The following is a 23,106-nucleotide window of genomic DNA, read 5'->3' on the forward strand; positions in this document are numbered from 1 at the left end:
GTTAAAGTGGCTCAACTTTTCCAAAAAAAAATTTCGATTGGAACCAAATACAAACTTGACCTGCATATTTTCAGGACATATCTACAGGTGACTTAATGACTCAAAGTTGAAGGGACTTTGATAAAACTTCAAGAGATCGAGAGTTTTTGAGATCAAAGGTCAAGTCCAATCCGGAAATATAAATTGAAATATGAAAGTGAAATGGGCCGGGTGCAACTAATTTAGTTACTGTATATGGTAAATGATTATGTATTATGCAAAATGCACATGTCACATAAGCCCCTTTCACACATTCACGGATGAAACACCGGGTCATCAATCTGTGATGGTCCGTGACAATCCGTCATCACCGTGTACAAAACATATATGCATGCGGGACCATCTGGCTTGGTCTAGCCAATCCAGGAAAAAAATTAAATATGTCTAATTTTTGCACTGGATTGTCCCGAAAGAAAATCCTCCGTATTGATCCATGTAGGTTCTATGTGCCTCTGTGTATCAACCGAGAGGTTTGTGTAGCCGCCAAAGTCTGGGTCCTCCATGTACGAAACTTTCCTGCTGAAGAACATAGATGTCTACGGTTTGTACACAGATTGTTCCCGAAAACTACATGGACAGTCACGATAAACACTGGGGAGAAAGACTGATAATTCGTGGACATACGTGTATCTCCGAATCATGGAAGGACCGGCAGAAACCATGATTTTCCATATGCTCCATGGTCACGCTGGCACCAACCGGGATTTTTTCCAGGGACGTACAGTTGGCTACTGTACTTATATATCCCTAAGGAAACCAGTGCTTTCCGTGTCTGCATCATGATAAGACTGTGTCGACACCAGCATTACGACATCACAGAACCCAAAGACGCCGGACCAACCCAGATGACTAGAATTTTGCATCTGGCGTTGACCGGCTCCTGGTCCGTGAATGTGTGAAAGGCGCTTTGATAAACGATTTACTTAATACTTACTTACATACTTACTTACTGGTATTGAACCCGGGACCTTACTAGTTAAGAGATCTAACAACTGAGCTCCCCTGGTTTATATACAAAGTATGATAATATTACTAAATTATAAATTATCACCTGCTCTGGAAATCATACAAAAAGTCTTCATATCGAGGAGATGAAAAAACAATTTTAAAAGACATGTCAGAAACACAGCATATGTACTCATCAAGGCTCAATACATTTTGTAAAATGACTGATGTATAAAAAATAAATTAATGCTTGCAATACATGAATGTTTCTATGTAATAATCACACAATTTAATACAAAAGTCCTGGCTTAAAAGGCTGTTCTAAGCCATGATTTGTAGAACTTTACTTATTAAGGTAGTATCAGCCATGATCGTGAAACTGCGACATACTTTCTTTTACATCATATTAATAAAATGTCCTAGCTTAAAAACTCTGAGACAGACGAACCAAGACAGTTCTGTGTGGAAAATATTCCCTCAAAATGAACCAAGGTCAACAATGTGTAAATATTTCAAACATCAAATAAAATTAGAAGATTGTTGAAAATCAAAATCCTTGTAATATGCACATCTTCAAGTTGTTTACAAAGACCCTACCTTTAAAACTGTAAAGAGTTAAAAGGACAAACCATGCACTCAATTCATACCATTTTCCTCAAAATTGACTGAGTTCAACAACATGAAATTTTCCCAAAAATTGAAGAAAATCAAACTCCTTGCTACATGCATATCTTCAATATACATACACTCTGTAAAATGAGAAGGTCCTCACTTGAAAATTGTGGGAGGAGTTACATGTAAGTTATGGACAAATTATGTACCCTCCATATAATATTAGATTTTCAAATAAAGGGGCAACACTCCTGCAAGAGAGGTTGAAATGGATCAATATTTTCAGCTTGGTATGTGACAGAGAAATGAAAATAGAAACAGAAAACCACAAATGGACAGACATACAGATATCACTGTACCATAATAATATGCTCTGTCCTAGATGGACATTTAAAAACTGTTAATTGTTTGAAAACTTTTGTGAGTCCAAGGGGCTAAACTCTGCCAAAAAAATTTGACCTGAGCCAAATACAAACTTGACCTGTGTATTCTTTGTGACATATAACTATATCCTGAATGTCTATGTATGACTGAGATATTGAGCAGAAACTATAAATTGTTTGAAATTTTTTAAGTCCAAGGGGCATAACTCTGTCTAAAGTTATTCAACCAGAACCAACTTGACCTCGATATTGTCGTGAGGTATCTACATTGTACATACCACACTTCAGTCAATATGTGCATCTGTAACAGAGATTGATTGATTGTATCTTGCTTAACGTCTCACCTCGAGAATTTTTCACTCATATGGAGACGTCACCAAGACCGGTGAAGGGCTTCAAATTTAGGCCCATGCTCGGCGCTTACGGCCATTGAGCAGTGAGGGTTCTTTAGCGTGCCACATCTACTGTGACATGGGTCATCCGTTTTTAAGGTCATCTCCGAGGACCCGTGACATTCACATCTGATGCTGAGCGTTTGGCGATGGAACTGTCACTACCTGTTTTAACGACTTAGGTGTGTCGTGGCCGGGATTCGAACCCCGGGCCTTTCGCATGCGGGGCGATTGCTCTAACCTCTCGGCCACCACAGCGGTTTGTAACAGAGAAAATGAATGGAAATCAAATTATGATAGGACATAAGGGCAGAAAAAAATAACACCAATATGCTCTAGCTATTTCGTGTTAGGAGGCATAAAATTTATTTGAATATTATTACTGTATGTAGGGTGAACTTTGCCCACATCTCAATTTCGCTTATTTTCGCTTTCAATAAGACAATCTAAAACTGAGAAAATTTAAATTCATTACTTTAAAGTCGCAAGAAACAAATTTGGGCAAATTTAACTCTCTCTCTCTCTCTCTCTCTCTCTCTCTCTCTCTCTCTCTCTCTCTCTATATATATATATATATATATAATATAATAATAAAGCCTTTATTTATCCAGGATTACATATTTAGTGATAACGCTAGTTTTCAATATGGTCCTGCATATAACATACATACAGATATTAATTAGTAAAATAAACACAGGGTGATATCATGTTCCAATTGTACAGTGCTCCCTCAATATTTTGCCAACTTTTGTTCAAGACGAATTTGGTCAATAAAGCAGGGGTGGCATTAAAACGAATTTACCATTATGGACAATTCACTGAGCAGTCAAAAGAAATTCAATACCATCCAGTGATGTGGACTTCATTCTGTATAAACATTTAAATTATCTTGAGTTTAATTCAGCAATTATTAGTAATTAACCTGAATACCTTGTCCATACTGTCACACTTCACTGCACCCCTATCAAAGTAAAGGTGTGATTACCCATGGGTGTTAGGTAATTGGAATTATCATCTAGGGTAAACCCTATAAAATTTGACCATTTGTGGTGAAGATGCATATGGCATTATGCGAGGTTGGCATTATAATGGGGGGGGGGGAGGGGTAACTTGGGAGGAAATATGTTCTTTAGGATTTTCAAGCAATAAGTGGGGGTGGCATTATAACGGGGCGGGCAATATATCAAGTAATAAGTGGGGGTGGCATTATAACGGGGCGGGCAATATATCAAGTAATAGGTGGGGGTGGCATTATAACGGGGCGGGCAATATATCAAGTAATAGGTGGGGGTGGCATTATAACGGGGCGGGCAATATATCAAGTAATAGGTGGGGGTGGCATTATAACGGGGCGGGCAATATATCAAGCAATAAGTGGGGGTGGCATTATAACGGGGCGGGCAATATATCAAGTAATAGGTGGGGGTGGCATTATAACGGGGCGGGCAATATATCAAGCAATAAGTGGGGGTGGCATTATAACGGGGCGGGCAATATATCAAGTAATAGGTGGGGGTGGCATTATAACGGGGGTGGGTGGGTGGGATTATAACAGGGGGGGGGGGGGGGGGGGGGTAGCATTATAACGGGGCGGGCAACATATCAAGGACAAACTGTATATTAATGAAACTAACATGGGACAAAAATTTCCATATTTCCATTCATACAATATGTCAGTACTTTAACATTTATGTATTTCATAGTTTAAATCTTATTACAATTGATCAAGAAATGATTTCAAATTTTTTTTTTAAACGTATGTTTTTCAATGATATATATAGTGAAAAAATCAAATGATGCACTGATATTTAACCACTTTTGCATAATGCATTGTTGCATATTGAGTATATATGTACCTGGAAACTGGATCTAGGATTATAATCACATAAAAACAGCGAAATCCATTCCAGTGAACTATATTGATCAATTTTCTGTGTGTACTAATTTATAATTAGATATGTATAACATAGTTTACATAAATAATTTACTTTACTACTTCTGCCAACACAATAACATCGACACTTTCACGCCACTAATAGCCCATTAAAGAGTTATCACCCCTTTCAAGATGTGCCATCCACACTAAATGTCAGCCCTCCACCCCTCAGAGACCACATGACTGTCAGACAACCCCCACGCCTAGTAATGTGAGTACAGTTCTACCTCACTAGACCACACAAACTGCTGTGGGATTGGATGCTCAGGTACACCAATCACCTGGCTGGAACAGATGGTCTGTTTACCGATAAAGAGGGCAGGTTTTCTGTTTACAGCAGCTTTGTTCTCAGTGAGGGACTGGATTAAACATGCACCAGTTGTTATTTTTTAATTAACCGCACAAGTTTTTAAAATTCTTAAAGTTCTTCACTTCAGTCAGCATCTTTTACAATGTATCAGCATTTGAAGTTTTTTGAAGTTTTAAAACGATAATATAATTCTCGTCAATAACTGAAAATAAACCAAACATGCACTGAATAATCCTATAACAGTTCTTGATTGGTCATTCAGTAATTAACATAAACACAAACAAAATTAACTTAATTTCATTCACACAGACCATGAAATCTCTAATAACTTCCCAAAATTTACATCTGCTTACTAAAACTTCTTCTCTTCTGAATTTGACTTCTGAGTGGAATTTGTATCTCTTTACTGTGAGTGGGAATTTGAGGAGCCCAGCTATTGCTATTAAAGAAATGTATGTTCTCACAATCACGCAATCCCAGAAAACCCAAAATACATGTAAAGCCTAACTCATAGCTTAGTTGTATTCAATAGATGACATAGTATGGCTTTTATATTTGCAAAAACAAAATCAGAAAATTATGAAATCATGTCAACATCTTATAAAGAAGAAGACTTGGGAACTCAAGAGTCATTGCCACTTTAAAGTCTTGAGTAAATGTTACAGAACAATTTTACAATAATGTGCAACAACTTCCTGTAGGGAATGTTTCCTGAATCACAGCAGGCCATTATACATGATGGGAAGTTCTCATCTCCAGCCAGGCTGACAGGGGAGTTAACAATGGAGAACTGACATGCAGTGTAACAGGTACAGGTATATTTTACTGCAATACACCTTGATAAATTTAGAAATGCACCATTATCACACACCTGGGGATATACCTGCAGTAAGACCTGCATAGTTTGTGAACAGGAAAAGTATAATAATTGATGAAGGCAGCAGCTATATACCACCACTGAGGTCGATGTCTTTTCCATTCATCAATAATTCTATCTATAAAATAGGCATAATCCAGAAGGTGTTTCGCACCAAGTAGCAATGTGGTGAAAAAGTATCATCGCCTATTATCAAATCAGGTCTTTCCTGTATCTATTATTAATTCTACAAAACTGTCGCTAGGTATGACTGTTGTTATGGAATGAGTTACAATGAACAAATATCTGGCTCATAAAAAGGGGGAACATTACAGAAATCATCGTATCTGGGTCTCTGTAAAAATGTGACACAGCTATTTGTACAATAAAAAGTTGCTATTTTCCATTAACCAATGGTATGTACAACAATTTCAGATATTTCTTGTAGGTAGGTATACAAACACACCCACAGGGTCACAAAATAAAACCTATTTTTGTTGCAATAAATACTGCAATGCTGATTTCCAAAGTGCCATGACGGACATTATCAAGCTTAAATAAATCAATATGGACTGTCCATTTCCTTCAGCTTCTGCAAGTTGCAGGGCATTTTATGACATCTGTTTGGGAGCTGACAACAGGCTTTTGTTTTTGAGAGACCCCCCATCAAACATCCTTGATATGACCCTGGGTGACAGTAAAAGTCTTGACTCATTCTTCACAGGATGCAGATAATTTCAGAATATTCTGATTGTAACTATGAACCTACTGTCTGCAAGAATGTTCACGCACTGAGTTTAAATCGTGACATATCTGCGATAAGACTAATTTTCCATTAGCATTGGGATAAAGGATGGTATCAGTGTGGAGTATTGTAATACCCTCAGCTGTGAGCGCTGCAGTGGGATACAATACGACAAATTCCCCTTAAGGCTGCTCGTACAGATGCAGTGGAATGCAAACTTGTGCAATCAGTGTGGAGAATTTAAGAGGCTTTTTATTTTACTAACGGCTCACGTTATCAAACGGGAGATAAAATTGCTCTAATATTTCTATTTGTTGTTACTCTGCAGAGAAATCCAATGTTTCAAAAATTAGTCATGATTTGTTACTGAAGATATTGAAGTCCTCCCCGAACACTTGAATATATTTCTGATTCCAAAACACAATTACAAACTTACTCAAAATTGGTTCCAAACTCTCTTAATAATACTTTCATCTTCAAATTGATATCTGCCTTTTAATCTATCAAAACCAATAACAAGCATTTTGCAAACACAAACCATTTACAATTCTATGAAATATGTGTATTAAAATGATGATTGTCAGAAATAAACCTTAGATATATCTAACGTATACAATGACAATAGATAAACATGGAGAAGCACTTATTAGAGTGATCTATTCAGTTGAATAAAATGCATCTGATGTTGCAGGTTCAGTTTGTAGATTCAAGAAAACAGGAGCAGATGGATAGGCTGAGCCATCACTTAAATTTAAAGAACGACTAGGTTACTATCATTTAGTCAAGTACGTCTAAGTTACCCACTTGAAGTCGTCCTCAGTCCACAGTTACATCTGAAGCAGCAGGTGTGGTATGTGTGGTGTATCTATTTAACACCTGTTCTAGTAATACCATACCTAACAAGGTATAGCATAAAGCATGGTCTGCCCAACATATCAAAACACAGGTCATCGACTAGATGTAGCCAAATTTTCTAAAATATGCCGGGGCTAGCAAAACCATCTTTCTTAAACATTATAAAATTCATAACAATAGCTGTAGTCAGAGAAATACTGAAGGAGTCTGAATGTACACAATTTTTTTTTTTAAATGTTAGTCTGTGGTTATAGTGTACTTTTAAGGGAGATAATTGAAAGGTCAACATGAAAGAGTCGAGATGCCAAACCCAAATAATTTTGGAACAATTTTAAAGATCTGTTTGGTATTCCCAGGAATATGAAATTGACTGAGCCCCACATTAACTTGTCAGCCCTTCTCTACGTGGCCCGGTAATACCTATAATTACTGGGGGAATAAAACAGAAGCTCTCATTTTGGGAAGATGATGTGCAACGTTTGAATCAGATTGCACCAGTTGTTATTTCAAGAGTATTCAAAATGTTAGAATGCTTTTCCTGTGACCCAGAAAATAATCCAATGATGTATGTAACCATAGACTGGGGTATTGTATTACAGTCAGAAGCAAATCTCCAGGATTAGAAACTCGTAAAAATAATCAAGTGAAGGGGGTTGGCTCCTGTGACTGCCGCCATATCAGGAATGAAATCTTTTTTTAACTCTCAGAAGAGAAGCAATATATTTATATTTCCCTCCCACAATAGATCAATACAGAACACCTCTATCTTTCTCATCTCCTAAAACCACACTGACGATATATACCCTCATTAAAATCTTAGAAATAATGACCCTCTAATTTGTTACAAACAAGCACACCACAATTTCCTTCATGTAGCTTATAAATCACAAAGCTCAATGCTCAAGACATTTCATGAATATGACAAATAAAAACCTGTCATTTGCATTTATTTAACAAGTTCATTAAATTTCTGGTGTTCCTTTCGAGTTGGATTGACAAGGTGGTGAACTTGAGTAAATCAGAAAGCCTCTTCATTCTGTGGGTCAATGCATATGTCAGATAATGTTCTATATTGATTGGTCCCCACCCGATTAGGGAATTCACAAAGAACATGATTTCTGCATTTTCTGTTTCCATTATCATAAGTTCACATCAATGTTCCATTCAGCACTTCAATATCTTTAGAATAATAACCTGTAACATGCTATTTTAAACTATATATTCATTCATTTTTTTCTGTTTGTGATGATTTGTAAAAATAATTCTGGGGGTGAAGAACATATATATAAAAGTAGCATAAACAAACCAGCTAATTCTTTCAAATTTCAATTTTGTAACTCTCTCTCTCTCTCTCTCTCTCTCTCTCTCTCTCTCTCTCTCTCTCTCTCTGGGCAATTACACAAATTCCTAAAAGCCAAATGTTTTTTCTTCTGAAATTGTATCTCAACATTGCATCTCCCTGCAGATAAACCCAGTTTGACATTCCTTCAGGTTGTTACAGAACTGCAAGATTAATTACACAGAAAAAATAAGAAGACTACACACAGAAATCCAGTCGAATTTAAAGATAAATAAATTCTCCTGCTTCGTAATTGCCAATAAACATGTAAATTATACATCCAATTGTTCTGCATGGCTTGTGATTACGGTGCAGTGCTGGAATGACTAGCATTCCTTCAACATCTAAAGTCCCATCACACCTGAGGTACAGAGAGTAACTAGAAATCCTATTCACATCAGTTCATGATGAGCATACTAAAAACCCTAAAATGACCATCAAAATTCATTACTATATAAGGTCTATCCAATCTCAGTCTCCAAAGCTAGGCAACAAAAACTCAATTAATGAATTCTTCCCACAAGTGACAGCAAGTGCTTTTATTGAAAGCCTATTCATGTGGGACTGAAGATTTCATCAGATTTCCCTGAACTGTTTGGTTTTTAATCAGTCCTCGACAAATGAGGCGTAAGTTGGCCATAACACGTGATAGGGGGCCTCGTGATCCACGAATCCAACCACCAGGTGAGGCAGTGCAGGCGAATTAATTTGTTAATCATATTGATTACATTTATAAGGCATGTCACAGGAATCTCAATACATTTGCTTACCAAGAACATCAAGTCAAGATCACAAGAATCTCTCGATCGATGAAAGTTATCTATCTCATCAGAATTCAGGGGAAATCATTATCTTTTTATCTCCAAAGATGAATAATTTAAATTGCAGTCACACATTTTAAAAAGTTTCTATAAATTTCCAATCGTTTTCCTATCACTGCAATCTGCAATTTCCAAATTAAAGATCTGATATTTCCCTCTCTTAACAAGTTTACTCTGGCATTCAATTTTCATTCAGTAAAACGAAGAAATAGTTAATTGTCTGGTTCCCAGTCCCATTCAGAAGACCTGACAGATACCTTCACCGTTGGTCGGACGTTGAGGCCCTCTCTGTCCCCCTCTTTCTTTGATGATTATTATCTCAGATTTTTCTCCACTCCTCCCCGTCTGTAACATCTAGTAAGCAAAATACAATTCTCCCTGGTAATTAACTATAGATCTTAATCTCAAGAAAGCACGAGCTGTCATTAAAAAAAAAAACAGGAAGTGCCCAAGATTAATGACTTAATAATTTGGTATTTTAAAAAATATATTTATCAATTGGTATTGATTTACAATAACAAAAAAACAATACAAATTTTTCACATACCGCTCATTATTCACCCAATCCTGATACAAATGCACACAATTCAAACCTACCTATAAACAGTATATTCTAATTCTGGTTGTAAGGCTCCTGTTTTCCAGAATTGTTGTCTTTTTCACCAAACATCATTGATAAAAAGCACTTTATTATGTCAGTTACCTTTGTACACAACTTATAAAGAGAGAAACAGTGCATGCACCTCATATTAAAATTTTATTTAGTTTGTTTCCTCAATTTAATATGTTTCTATCATGGCTTGGATATGTATAAGAAATCTTTATCATTTTGAAGGATTTTATTACATGAAATTCTTTATCAAAAAGATTTAAAAACTGATAATCCTTTAATCCAATATTGCTCAATAATTATAATTTGCTTTTCTACATACCAATGAATGTTATGACAATATTTGTTTTACTAAAAAAAATAACCCAATTACTTTATGAATTTGCAGGGATTATGATGTAATGAACATATTGCATAAATTTTGTGATTTAAATTATGAAGCACTGGTTTTGAGAAGATTTTTAAATGCCCATCCCATTTTCACTATTTTGCAAATATATCAGACACCTTTGAAAGGAGTGGGGCCCTTTATCTGAACAAACTTGAATATCTCTTACCCAAGGATACCCAGTGCCATTTAGTTTGCATAAAATTGGCAAAGTGGTTCTAGAAGATTTCCCCCTAAATATTCCTCTGTAGAACCCTACACCCCTCCTGTGGCCTCATCTTTGGAGTTACAGTTTGAATAAACTTGAATCTAAACTATACAACAAAGCTTTCTTGTGAATATTGGCATTTGTGGTTCTGTGGTTCCTGAGAAGATGTTTTTAAGACACTTGCCCAATGTTCAGATTTTCTTAATCATCTTTTCATTGAAAGGGGTGTGACCCTTAACGATGATAATTACAACTACACAGAATACAACGACAGACAGATGACAAATTTCAATCAGAACTAAAAAGTATAGAGCATTTGAGCATCACCCACAATCAAAATATAATGTGTAAGAAATAAAATTCATAGTTGAAAATACACGAGGGCATGAAATGCAAAGCTTCGATCATGCCAGCGTAAAGAAGCAGCGCTTCATGAAAAGTATGTCAGCACTTGCAGTTCATACCCTCATGTACTTTCAAAACTGAAATTTATTTTTTAATATTTACATTCTACTTTCATTTTTGTCAGAATTCCCAATCGTTGAGGAAAAGGTTATTATTAAAATTGATGGAATTTGCAAACGAAGAATTTGTTTAATTTGTTCAAAATGTTCAGAAAGCTAATAATCTTTTTTTATTTGTAGTTTGTAAATTTTGAATCTGACAATTTGCACTTGTATGAAGGACAGTAGCTTAGATTATAATATTATGATCAGTCATTGTGCATTTTTAAAAGTACATATATAATGCAAATATCAATAAAGATTTGTCCCAGGTACACATTTGCTTTGATAAAAATTTTAAGACAAAATACTGGGGAAAAAAATTCCTTCTCACATAAATCTTTGCTAGATATTCTAATCCAAATGAAATAATCACACTATAAACTATACGATGAGTTCATTTTCATTCAGACAGATTGGAGACAATAAAATGCAGACGTCTGTCACGGATAATGTCTTCCAATCTTCCTAGCTGTCGATCACGGACACAAGTCACAACTTTTTTATCGGCACTATACTTTCCCTCTCTTCCATTCATACACTAACATGTATTATCTTTACATCTTTCCATTTAATGAAACCTTTTATACAAGGAATAAATACAGGAAAGTTTTAGATTTAAATTCCTGTTAATAAAATCTATCTGCCCAATGATACATGTACTCATACAACTCAACCAATCATAGGACAATATTAAACATATTGATACATGTATTCACTCAACTTTACCAACCACAGGGCAATATTAAACATATTGATACATGTACTCATACAACTCTACCAATCAGAGGGCAATATTAAACATATTGATACATGTATTCACTCAACTTTACCAACCACAGGGCAATATTAAACATATTGATACATGTACTCATACAACTCTACCAATCAGAGGGCAATATTAAACATATTGATACATGTATTCACTCAACTTTACCAACCACAGGGCAATATTAAACATATCAATACATGTATTCACTCAACTTTACCAACCACAGAGCAATATTAAACATATTGATATATATACTCTGCACATAACTCTATAACAATCACAGGGCAATATTAAACATATTGATACATGTATTCACTAAACTCTACCAATCACAGGGCAATATTAAACATATTGATCTCACACAATTCTACTAATAACCAGGCAATATTTAAAAATATATTGCATGACATAATGAAAAGAAAATTTGTAAAGAATTTCTCTACAACTGCAAAAAACTTTGAAACCCCTATTGCAGTCCCATAAATAACCCAGGGTCCATGCAGTTGCACAAAAGTTAGTTAAGTTTAACTGACATTTAACTTCAAGTTAACGCTATGTATATGTTCAAGTTAATTTCAAGTTAACTGTTAGTTACAGATAACTAACCTTCGTTCAACTGGGTCCTGGTGATTATCATTTGAGCAAACTTGAATCTACAATGAATAAGAAAGCTCAAGTTATCTCAATTTAACGTTAAAGCATTTTTGACTTCATCGTTCCTACAGAAGACAATTTTTTTTTCACGATTACTAATACAAACTGATATCCCATTTTACTAAAAGTTATGTGCCAAAGAAGCAAGAATTAAATTCCATGGGTCATCTTTGGTCCAGGGCTTTCTATAACTAAGAGATGCTATAGCTTCACGCTTTGACTAACAGTTGGACTGAAAGAGTCCCTTGAGTGATCAACAGTTTTCATCTTGCATTTAATAATATAAAAGGAAAGTTTAGAATAGAATCTTGTCATTATTCAGACTAATTAGAAGATATGCATCAATATGTGTGTGTATTTTCCTTTATGAAACATGTGGGTCACAGAGTCGCATTACTCTTCCCTGCTTACAGTTGTATAATCCAATGCTAAAATGAGGGGGGGGGGGGGGGGGGGGGGACTTAATTATAGGGTACAATGAATGTGCTTTCGGTGAAATCACTTTCAAAAGTAAAACTTTCAAATGAAATTTTCAAATTCACAGCAGAAAAACGGGAAAAAACTCTTCTAAACTATGAGAGTATTATAAGTCTTAATTTGCAAAAGTAAAGAAGAATAGAAAATTAGCATACTTTCTAACTTAATTGAAGTTAGGGCAAAATCTATGATAAAACATCTTCAATGCATATAATGTCTTAATTTCAAGGCCCTATTGAAAAGATTGCAACCTGGAACTAACCTTGACACCAAAACAAGAACCTCAACATGCAGTTGTTTTATAGTGTCAAAAGAATGTTGTATTCTGTAGTTCTTTGATGTAACACAAAACAAAATTTAGATTGCTTGTCTATAAATCTAGCAATCGCTAAACATCATAAGCAAAACGAAAAATCAATGTGTTAAAAATCTTAACAAAATATCAATTTGCTACAAAGAGAATGTGATTGTTAATTTTAGTGTTATTCGCAGCTAAAATAAAACACTTTAATTTGAGTATTTTTTGTCATTCTTGCATAATGATATCATTTTAGGTCACAATGAATCGATGATATCAATCTATACAAAATGAAGATTTACATTCATATTTGACTGGAGTTTGAATCTTAGACTGATAGAGACAGTGGCAAAAAAGTGACATAGTTTTACAGACAACTGGACACTGCAGACAGACAGCAAATTAAAGCTCTCCTGAATGTTTGGGTTCAGATGAATTATTAAGCACCCTCTTGTGTGTGTATGAGGAATGATATGACATTGATTTCAAAATTTATAACCTATATCAAATCAAATACAAAAACTCTCAGTACAAACTACATTTGATGTGAAAAAGTTACCCAATGCCCTTGAAACACTGTTAGATATTCCTGTAATAAACTATTCACCTCATTAATATCATATATCCAGTATTTTATGTACTCTTAGACTATCAATCTAGACTGAAAAACCTAACAAAGTACTCATTAAACAGGATAAAGATCCAGCACTCAGAATTTAATCACATCACTAAGATACTGCAATTACCAATCTCTTCATAGATTCTGCATGGAAAATGTCATATCAATATATATAACATTTAACACCACCCCCTAATGCTTTAAGGAAGTGGTGAGACAGACAATCAAGAAATTCTCAGAAAGAATGATATTGGAGTGCTAGAAATAAGACTGGATGTTGGCCGTTTTCATATTTCTTCATCACTAGGTTAATAGTCTGTCTCAGCTCCATGGGGAAATCAGCTGATCCAGAAACCTTACATGATGTGCCCCATGATCCTTCACTCTGGGTTGTTATGGCGACACCTAACACCTCTTATTGCGGAAGCTGTCTCGAAAATGTCCCTCAAGGTTTTTCTATGTGTAACTCTTGAGTGACAAACATCTCGAGGGCAAACAACAATACAAGTACAGGTGTGAAACTGTGAGAAAGTTCATGGAGTTAAATTTATACCATATAAAAATATCTGTATCACAACCATGAATCCAAAGGCCCACAAAAATAATTCTAAGGGACAGCGTTTCATTTCTTTGTAAAAACCTTTGATAATCTCTGAAATTCCAAAGTCTGTGGGATCTCTCGTTGAAACTCAAATTTTTTTTAGGTGGAAACATATTGTATGGTGTTTGTGAAGATGTGGTATGTTTTGACCCACCTTTAATGAGGAACATGTCAAATAACTGCACAGCATCTGTTCTTCACGTCCTTCACAAGCAGGATCATTTACAATTTAATTTATTTTCTTAACATTCAAAGACTGCACCGCACTAGCACCAGTGTCCAGCCAACTCGCAGATGTTAATGAAATTGACACCATCTCTGGAATAAACCAAACCCTTGTACCTGAAGAACCTGAGCTCATATTTATAAACTGAGTAATATTATTATAACTTATTCACTGCTTAACACATGGACTTTTTTTAGAATACAGAAGGGAAGCAACTTCAATTAATCAAAGACAAAATAAATTATATTATACATTACAATCAAGAAAACATTCTTAAAATATCTCATCAAGTGTCTTGGATTTTCAAGTTACACGAAAGTACTTACCTAAATGAGCAGTGAAATTAGATATATTACGTATTTGTTCCTGCTGTAACAATAAAACTATTGAGGTGTTTTGAGGACCACAGCACCAAGGTGAAGTCCAAAATGATATCTGCTATACAAGGCTTTAGTTATTGCTAATGCCTACGGAACCAACTCCAACTAGAACTGTCCTAACAGGACCAATACCCCCTGCAAGGCACACTGGATGGTGGGAAATAGCGAATTTGTGCTCATTGAAGCATAAATGGTTTTTAAGATATACTCTGAACAATGATAACATGATAAGCACACCCTCAAAATGGAAAAATATCCTTGTTTAAAAATCCCAATCAAAATAGCAGGTGCACAACTTCATTATTCACACAAGATATACACAAAGTTTTAATGAAATCTGTTCAATGGCCTTAAAGATATACATAATCTGGACAAATTTATATGTCTATGGACAAGGACTTAGGTGATCCCAGTATACCCCCCCCCCCCCTCCTCTTCGTTTGTAGGGGTAGGTTGATGATGGCTTTCGAAACCATATTTGTGCATAAATTTTCAAATGCATGAATTTGATCCCAATAGTTTATTATTGGAAGGTGTTAATGGAACACCACTGGATATCAAGGACTCAACAGCTAGTCCAGCTGCACCTGCTACTATCTCGAAACCATCCAGGTCTTTGGGCTGGTAAGAGAGGTATCTATCATCAGTACACTTTACTTAATCACCACTGCTAATTGATAAACAAAATTTATATGCCACAAATTTCTTGAATGACCTGTATCCTTCTGATATTTTATACACCTCAGTGAATGACGAAAAAACAAGATATTATTCTGTTATTCAATTTAATCTTAAATTGACGTACACAAACCAAAGCAAATATGTAGAGCTAAGTTGGCCTGATGGATGACCCCTGACGTTATCTACAGACTAAGCAATCAGAGAACCCTAGGAGGGGATCACAGATAAAATGCTGGGGATGGGTTTTTTCATTAGTTTCCAATCTCAAAAACTGTTCAGGAATAAATGGTTTAACATCAATATAAACAAAATGGGAAGCTTCCGTGTGTTTTATATCGAGTTTAGAACACTTCAAGAAGTGAACTGCTCTTAAAGCATAACCTGTATTTATTACACGATAATCAAACAAGTTATTTTACTTACATTGATGTGTCTCTGTAATGCTGATGTTGGCTTAAGGGGGTTAACAGCGTGGGAGGAAACTGGAGTCCCTATAATATAAGCACCCCTTCAATTACACAGGGATCATCAACAAAGGTACCCATTACATCGGAAATCTAGAAAGCATTCACTATTTCTTTTTTTTTAATGAATCATCATGATTTGCAAAAGAAAATCATTTTATAAATACTGATTTAAGAATAAAATTTGAATATATAATTTTTAAACAACTCCATGTTGAAAATTGCGAGATTTCAAATATTTCACTTGGGTGTAGTACACAATATTTCTAAGGACTTCGAATTCAATGGAGTGACAGAATATGATGGATGACAGGATTTACATTACAAACTTCCGATTTTTATAAAAATCTGAAATTTTAACTTGAACAACAAAAGATTATTGTTAGATATATGCCATCTGACACACCTAATACACACAAATAGATTTATGATACACATGAATTTACAATTAAGTGCAAGTGTACTAATTTTATACATGACAGGCATTTTTGTCCCATGTCAAACACAAATTTTTTAGAACACATAACTTTTATTATGTTTATTCTTAAGAGATTGATTGATTGATTGAATATTGTTTAACGTCCTTCCTGAGAATATTTTACTCATATGAAGACGTCACCACTGCCGGTGAAGGGCTGAAAAATTTAGGCCTATGCTCGGCGCTTATGTAACTGTACAGGGGAAGATAGACAGCTATGTAACTGTACAGGGGAAGATCGACCTATGTAACTGTAATGGGGAAGATAGACCTATGTAATTGTACAGGGGAAGATAGACAGCTATGTAACTGTACAGGGGAAGATAGACCTATGTAACTGTAATGGGGAAGATAGACCTATGTAACTGTACAGGGGAAGATAGACCTATGTAACTGTACAGGGGAAGATAGACCTATGTAACTGTACAGGGGGAGATAGACCTATGTAACTGTAATGGGGAAGATAGACCTATGTAATTGTACAGGGGAAGATAGACAGCTATGTAATTGTACAGGGGAAGATAGACCTATGTAACTGTACAGGGGAAGATAGACCTATGTAACTGTAATGGGGAAGATAGACAGCTATGTAACTGTACAGGGGGAGATAGACCTATGTAACTGTACAGGGGGAGATAGACCTATGGCATTTTAAAAATGAAGTTTGTATAAACCTGTGCTTTTTTTGTTTTTCCTTAAATCTCTAAAACAAATCAACTGCGAGAAAATAGATTTTTATATCAGAATATAAACGTAATAAAAATAGCAGGAAAATGTCATGTAAATGATGTTGGTAATTTTGATTTTGATTGGCTTTATATTCGGAATAACATCTCCAAGTTGTATCTGGGTATTTGCACAAAGCAAAAACAAGACTGTTACTTCTTTCATTAAAATCTGTTGTTACAGTCTTAAGATATGCAAGGTTGACAATTTAAAGCTGAAACATAATATCCAAAGAATTATTACACAATGCTAGATAATATTGAATACTCGTATTATTGAATAAAACTGCACAGACTAATCATTATATTATTGCATCATGTGAGTAAGTTCACTCACAAATACATTTTGAGGCTAACACTATTGCCATCAGCAATTTCCAACAAGAGGTACTGTAAGCAATGCTCACTAAGAATACCCCCCGCTTACCCCAATCTCCCAAAGGGTGTTGGTAATAGGTAAAACTTCAGTATTATGATCCAAAAGGTATCCAAGAACACAGCATCTCCATGCGATGAAAAAAGCCATTAAAGAATTTAAATGGAAACCATATTGCTACTTCGATGTCCAGTGCAAATGACCTTTGACCTTTTGACCCCAAAATCAATAGGGAACATCTTCATCCCATGGGTAGTCCATATGTATGATATGGTGACTGTAGGTGGAAAGGATAACGCTTTAGAGCCAGGAAACCATATTGCTACTTCGATGTCCAGTGCACTTGACCTTTGACCTTTTGACCCCAAAATCGATAGGGAACATCTTCATCCCATGGGTAGTCCATATTTATGATATGGTGACAGTAGGTGGAAAGGATAATGCTTTAGAGCCCGGAAACCATTGCGTCTACAGACGGACGGACGGACGGACAGACAGACGGACAACCTGATTCCAGTATACCCCCCCACAACTTGTTGCGGGGGGTATAATAAAAGTAGTCTAAAACACAATTAAGAGTTACAAATAGATGAAATGTTACAAAGTAAATCTTCAAAAAAAATACCCAGGTTGATTAAAAGACCTTCACATTTATTTATTTTATGTTTCACCTTCCCCTTTTTTGTGGCTCTTGTTGAAGAAAAGGTAACTTAAAATACATGTGATTTGACATATTGTTGTCTTGGCATGCAACCATTTATATATATATATATATATATATATATATATATATATATGAAAAGTCAGTTTTGTTTCAGCATATCAGAGACCATAACAGCCATATTGGGAATACAGAAAATTTCAGAACATCTTGTCAAATACTACAGGAATACTTGCACCATGTTAAATAACTTGACCTTCTCAAAAATTAACACTCAAAAAGAGCTTACCTACATGTATGTATCTAGGCAGGTAACTAACATTCAGTTCAGCTACCTTAAGCTTAAACTTGTATGCTTAACAAGTAGCCAATGGGCCATAATTGTCACCTTAAAATAGCCCTAATGCAATGTTCAATCTGATTAAAATCAGCTCCTCGATCCACTCCTTTATTTCTTTTGATTTGTCGCTACTCGAGTAGCAACAAATCAACAGAAATAAAGGAGCGGATCTAGGAGCTGATTTTAATCAGATTGATGCAATGTTTTACACAAAATTTGCTTCCTCATCAAACAATAAATCCGTATCTAGGTAAGTAGGATATAACATTATTTTTTTTGTCAGGGGGGAGCAAAAAAAAAAAAAGTACTGTACTACAAAGTGCGCGGAATTCAAAACAAATCTTAAAGACAAACATGCTGCCAGGATATCTCGATGTACACATTAGCTAGGCCTACAATCAATTCAATGAAAGTTGCCAAGCTGTATTTTTATGCCCCCGAGATCAAAGATCGGGGGGGGGGGGATATTGTTTTTGTCCTGTCTGTCATTCTGTCTGAAACTTTAACCTTGCTAATACCTTTTGAACAGCAAGTGATAGGGCTTTGATATTTCACATGAGTATTCCTTGTGGCCAGACCTTTCCGTGGGTACCAACATTTTTGACCCTGTGACCTTGACCTTGGAGTTTGACCTATTTTTTGAAAACTTTAACCTTGCTAATAACTTTTGAACAGTAAGTGATAGAGTTTTGATATTTCACATGAGTATTCCTTGTTACAAGACCTTTCCGTTGGTATTGAACCTTTTGACCTTGACATTTGACCTACTTTTAATTTTTTTTTTTACATTGGTCATAACTTCTAAATGGTAAATATTAAAGCTTTAATGTTGTACATGAGCATTTCTTTTGACAAGATCTTTCTACTGGTACCAAGATATTTGCCCTTGTGACCTTGGCCATCTTCGGAATTGGCCATTATCGGGGGTATTTGTGTTTCACAAACACATCTTGTTTTCTATCTTTTTTTTTGCTTTAAATTACAAAATTAATGTTTCACTGGTTGGTTGGTTTGTTTACATAAAAAGACTTGTCACGAGTCTTTTTTTACATAATACAAAATTATAGCTAAGATATTGCTCTTATCCTTGCATTCAGAAGGTCCAACTTTTGGTTGTCAACATTAAATGAGTTATATCTTTAATTTTTAACATCAAAAATGAAAATTTGTCTTTCGAAAAATGAGAGAAAGTCCCTTAAGAAGGTATGCTACACCAGAGAAATTTGATGGGTGAAAAGTGAAGGATGTGTACCACAATTAGAGATTGGGTAATTGGAAAAAGTAATTGTAATTGAGTGTAATCAATTACATATTTTCAAGTAATTGGAAGTAATTTGTAATTGAAGATTTTTTCATTACAAGTAATTGTAATTTAATTAATTACATTGCAAAATAACATATAATTCCAATTACTTTTCAATTACATCATAAGACAATCATACAAAAAAATAAAATCTTCAATGAAGAATTAAAATTTTTAATTTCCCTTCAACCATGTTTCTCTATACATTTTACTTAATGTATGAATGACTTAACCTTTGAAAGGCTTATCATGATAAAATACAATGAATAAATTCTTTTAAATATTCATTGGGAAACACCTACTTCGTTTACTTATACATATGTGAATAACTATATCTAATTAAAAAAAAATTAAATGAAATTTTGATAATTGACAAAAAATGTAATTTGTTAATTCAATTAATTACTTTATCAATGTAATTGTAATTTAATTAATTGCATTTGTAAATTGGAATAAATGTAATTTAATTGAAGAATTTGGAAGAGTAATAATAATTTAATTAATTACTTTTCAGGGATCGAAATTAACTTTTTTCACTACTAGCAAATTTTAGCTAGTGGATTATTTTCCAACTAGCAAAATTTTACTAGCATTTTTCAATCGATTACTGTTTTACATGAATTTAAGAAAAGAAGCATGTCTCTTTATTAAAATTTTGGGAAAATCTTTTAAAATCTCCTTTAAAGTGCAATAATAAAAATAAGATTGCGAATTCTTTCATTTAAAATTTAATGAATTATCAGACAACATACATGGTGCGGGTCATAGGGTACACTTGCTGTCCAGAGATCTACCACCTATTTACAGCATCATGTGGATTGGAATCTTGAAGATTGTTTGCGCCAATTCAAACTATATGTTCAAAACTTTTGGAAATTTCATCTAAAAAAATTCTAGTTGAAAAGAAAACCCCGCGAACTCAAAGTGTTTGACTATAGAGTACAGAAGAACACCGCGTAAACGGTGACACACTGTCATGTGTTGTTTCATGTAGACACGGACGAGATCAATATGCTTGCTATTTTTAATAAAATCAGACGTCTCTGAGACGTCCGAAGTAGCCCATCTTCGACATCACTGACTGAAATGACCTTGGTTATTTATTCGATCCACGTTTACTTTTTCAATACTTGTATATTCATTCTGTAAAGCATTTCTATGCACAAGACAAAATTATTGTAAACTTCAAAGTACAGCCAATAAACCGAGGAAATCCGGGAAAAAGATCGGGGTTTATCACTCGCTAAAAGTTGCGATCACTTGTGATTTTTTTACTCGCGAATTGAATTTTTAACTCGCATTTAGCGAGTATTTCCCCTTAATTTCGTTGCCTGCTTTTGTATGTAATTTACCCCATCCCTAACTGTCAACAATATTTTGAAATTGCAAACATTCAAGTTTACTTTATTTAGTCAAAAAATGCAGTTTTAGTAGAAAGCAATCTGAAAAAAAATTAAAACCCCTTCTGGACTCGAAGCCGCCATCTACAGTTCAGCAGTCGACGTGCTAACCTACTGAGCAAAGTGATGAATTTTTTATATGTCATTATGTGTGACAATTTTGCTGATTTTTTTATATGTGTGACAATTTTGCTTTTCACTGATCTTAGGATATCAGATTTCCAGCTCTTAAGTTTATATAATATGTCTATTGTATATTTATTTACTTCAAAAGTAATTTTGAAATCATATAAAGTGAATATTTTGATATTACAAATGTTTACCTTTCACTTCTTCAAGTAATTCATTATACCCGCCATATTGCCAGTCATCCCAAGCGTAATCTGTATTCTATAATTCTATTGGCTAAGAGACTAAGTCCTGACTAATCAGATTAGGCATTTATTTTTAGTATTTTATTGGCTTGCTTTACCTATAAATAGAGCTACCCAGAAGAGTGAAATTCACTTTGTTAGGGGTCAAGAACGTTAAGGTTCGATAGCAAAGTTTAGAGTTTGAAAGTTAGGAATGTAGTTACCCATAGTAGAGTCACCCATTGGTTCAGGGTAGAATTAGATGTCCCTTACTTTATTTCATTTTTTAGTTATATATTAACACTTAGGCTATCCCCGTGTTTATTTATAACAATTGTCTACATTCTTCGGTGTATGGAAGCTCTTTAGCGCAATAATTACATATTTTTGATAAAAGTCACATTTCTCCCATATTTAAAGTTTTACAATATAATTTATTTTCCATATATCTTGTTACTAAATTATATTGGATAATTCCAGTTGTGATATAGACTATATTACTTTTTTTTTTTTTTTTTTTTTTTTTTGGAAAACATATTTGTTATTTGTTATCAACTAGTCTAAAGTCATATTTACTTTTGTCATAATAAATTCATAACTTTACAAATCTTTTCATTTCCAAAACAAGGTGAGGATCATAATCTGGGAATCACTAAACAACCTGGGTAGTGGGTATACATTTCAACCAGTGTGATTTACATTTTCAATAATTTAATAAGTCCTTCCGATCCCAAGTACCATCCATAGTCAATTAAATAAATAGAGAAAGATTAGATCTTGTACTTTGGGAGAGGTTTGGCTTATTCTAGTCCCTGGAGATACACTGGTTCCCGTTACATATGAATAGGCAAATATTGCTGATAATTATATTTTCATCCATGTTTTAAAAGGAAATCAGCCATTATGACGATGTAGAGACTCCACCATCAATCCATCACCACAGGCCCCGACTCCTGTGACGTGCCATCACTTAAAGTTTCTCTCCAAAATTATTTGTATGCATTCCGACCCCGACTCAAATGATGTTTATGTTTACGTAGAGACGTCACCAGCTTTAGGTGAAGTGGCACAAATTTTGACTAATGCATGACACTCTTTACCGCGCCAACTCCTACCCACAGGCCACAGGCACTTGTTTCTGTAAATGACTTATGACCTCTGTATACTAATAATAACACTTCACCAAGCATGTTGGCATACAATCATGACTGTTACACAATATGAGATATATAATGACAATAAACTAATTACTAACAGTTCATTTACATATATGTAAATACAAGTATATATTTGATATGTACCTGTGATATTAGACTATGTATGCAATTTAGTATTGCATATTACATAAATTAAATG

At 34.6% G+C, this 23,106-nt stretch overlaps 1 protein-coding gene and 1 long non-coding RNA gene across 3 annotated transcripts in view; both read right to left on the reverse strand.

The window, feature by feature from the left end:
* Positions 1 to 9,678, reverse strand: part of LOC125682468 (discoidin domain-containing receptor 2-like) — a 95,415-nt gene extending 85,737 nt beyond the window's left edge. For both annotated transcript variants that reach the window (XM_048923072.2, XM_056155404.1), the window contains exon 1: positions 9,491 to 9,678. The gene's annotated coding sequence lies outside the window, so the exon portion shown is untranslated. The remainder of the gene's footprint in view (positions 1 to 9,490) is intronic.
* A 2,521-nt stretch (positions 9,679 to 12,199) lies between these two features.
* LOC125682495 (uncharacterized) lies at positions 12,200 to 22,844 on the reverse strand. Its single transcript, XR_008800257.1, has 4 exons — positions 21,721 to 22,844; positions 16,074 to 16,141; positions 14,518 to 14,681; positions 12,200 to 12,367 (listed from the first exon to the last, which is right to left on the reverse strand). It is a non-coding gene; the product is annotated as an uncharacterized LOC125682495 (long non-coding RNA).
* Between the last annotated feature and the right edge of the window lie 262 nt (positions 22,845 to 23,106).

Source organism: Ostrea edulis, chromosome 2 (assembly GCF_947568905.1).
Source record: "Ostrea edulis chromosome 2, xbOstEdul1.1, whole genome shotgun sequence".
Taxonomy (NCBI): Eukaryota; Metazoa; Mollusca; class Bivalvia; order Ostreida; family Ostreidae; genus Ostrea; species Ostrea edulis.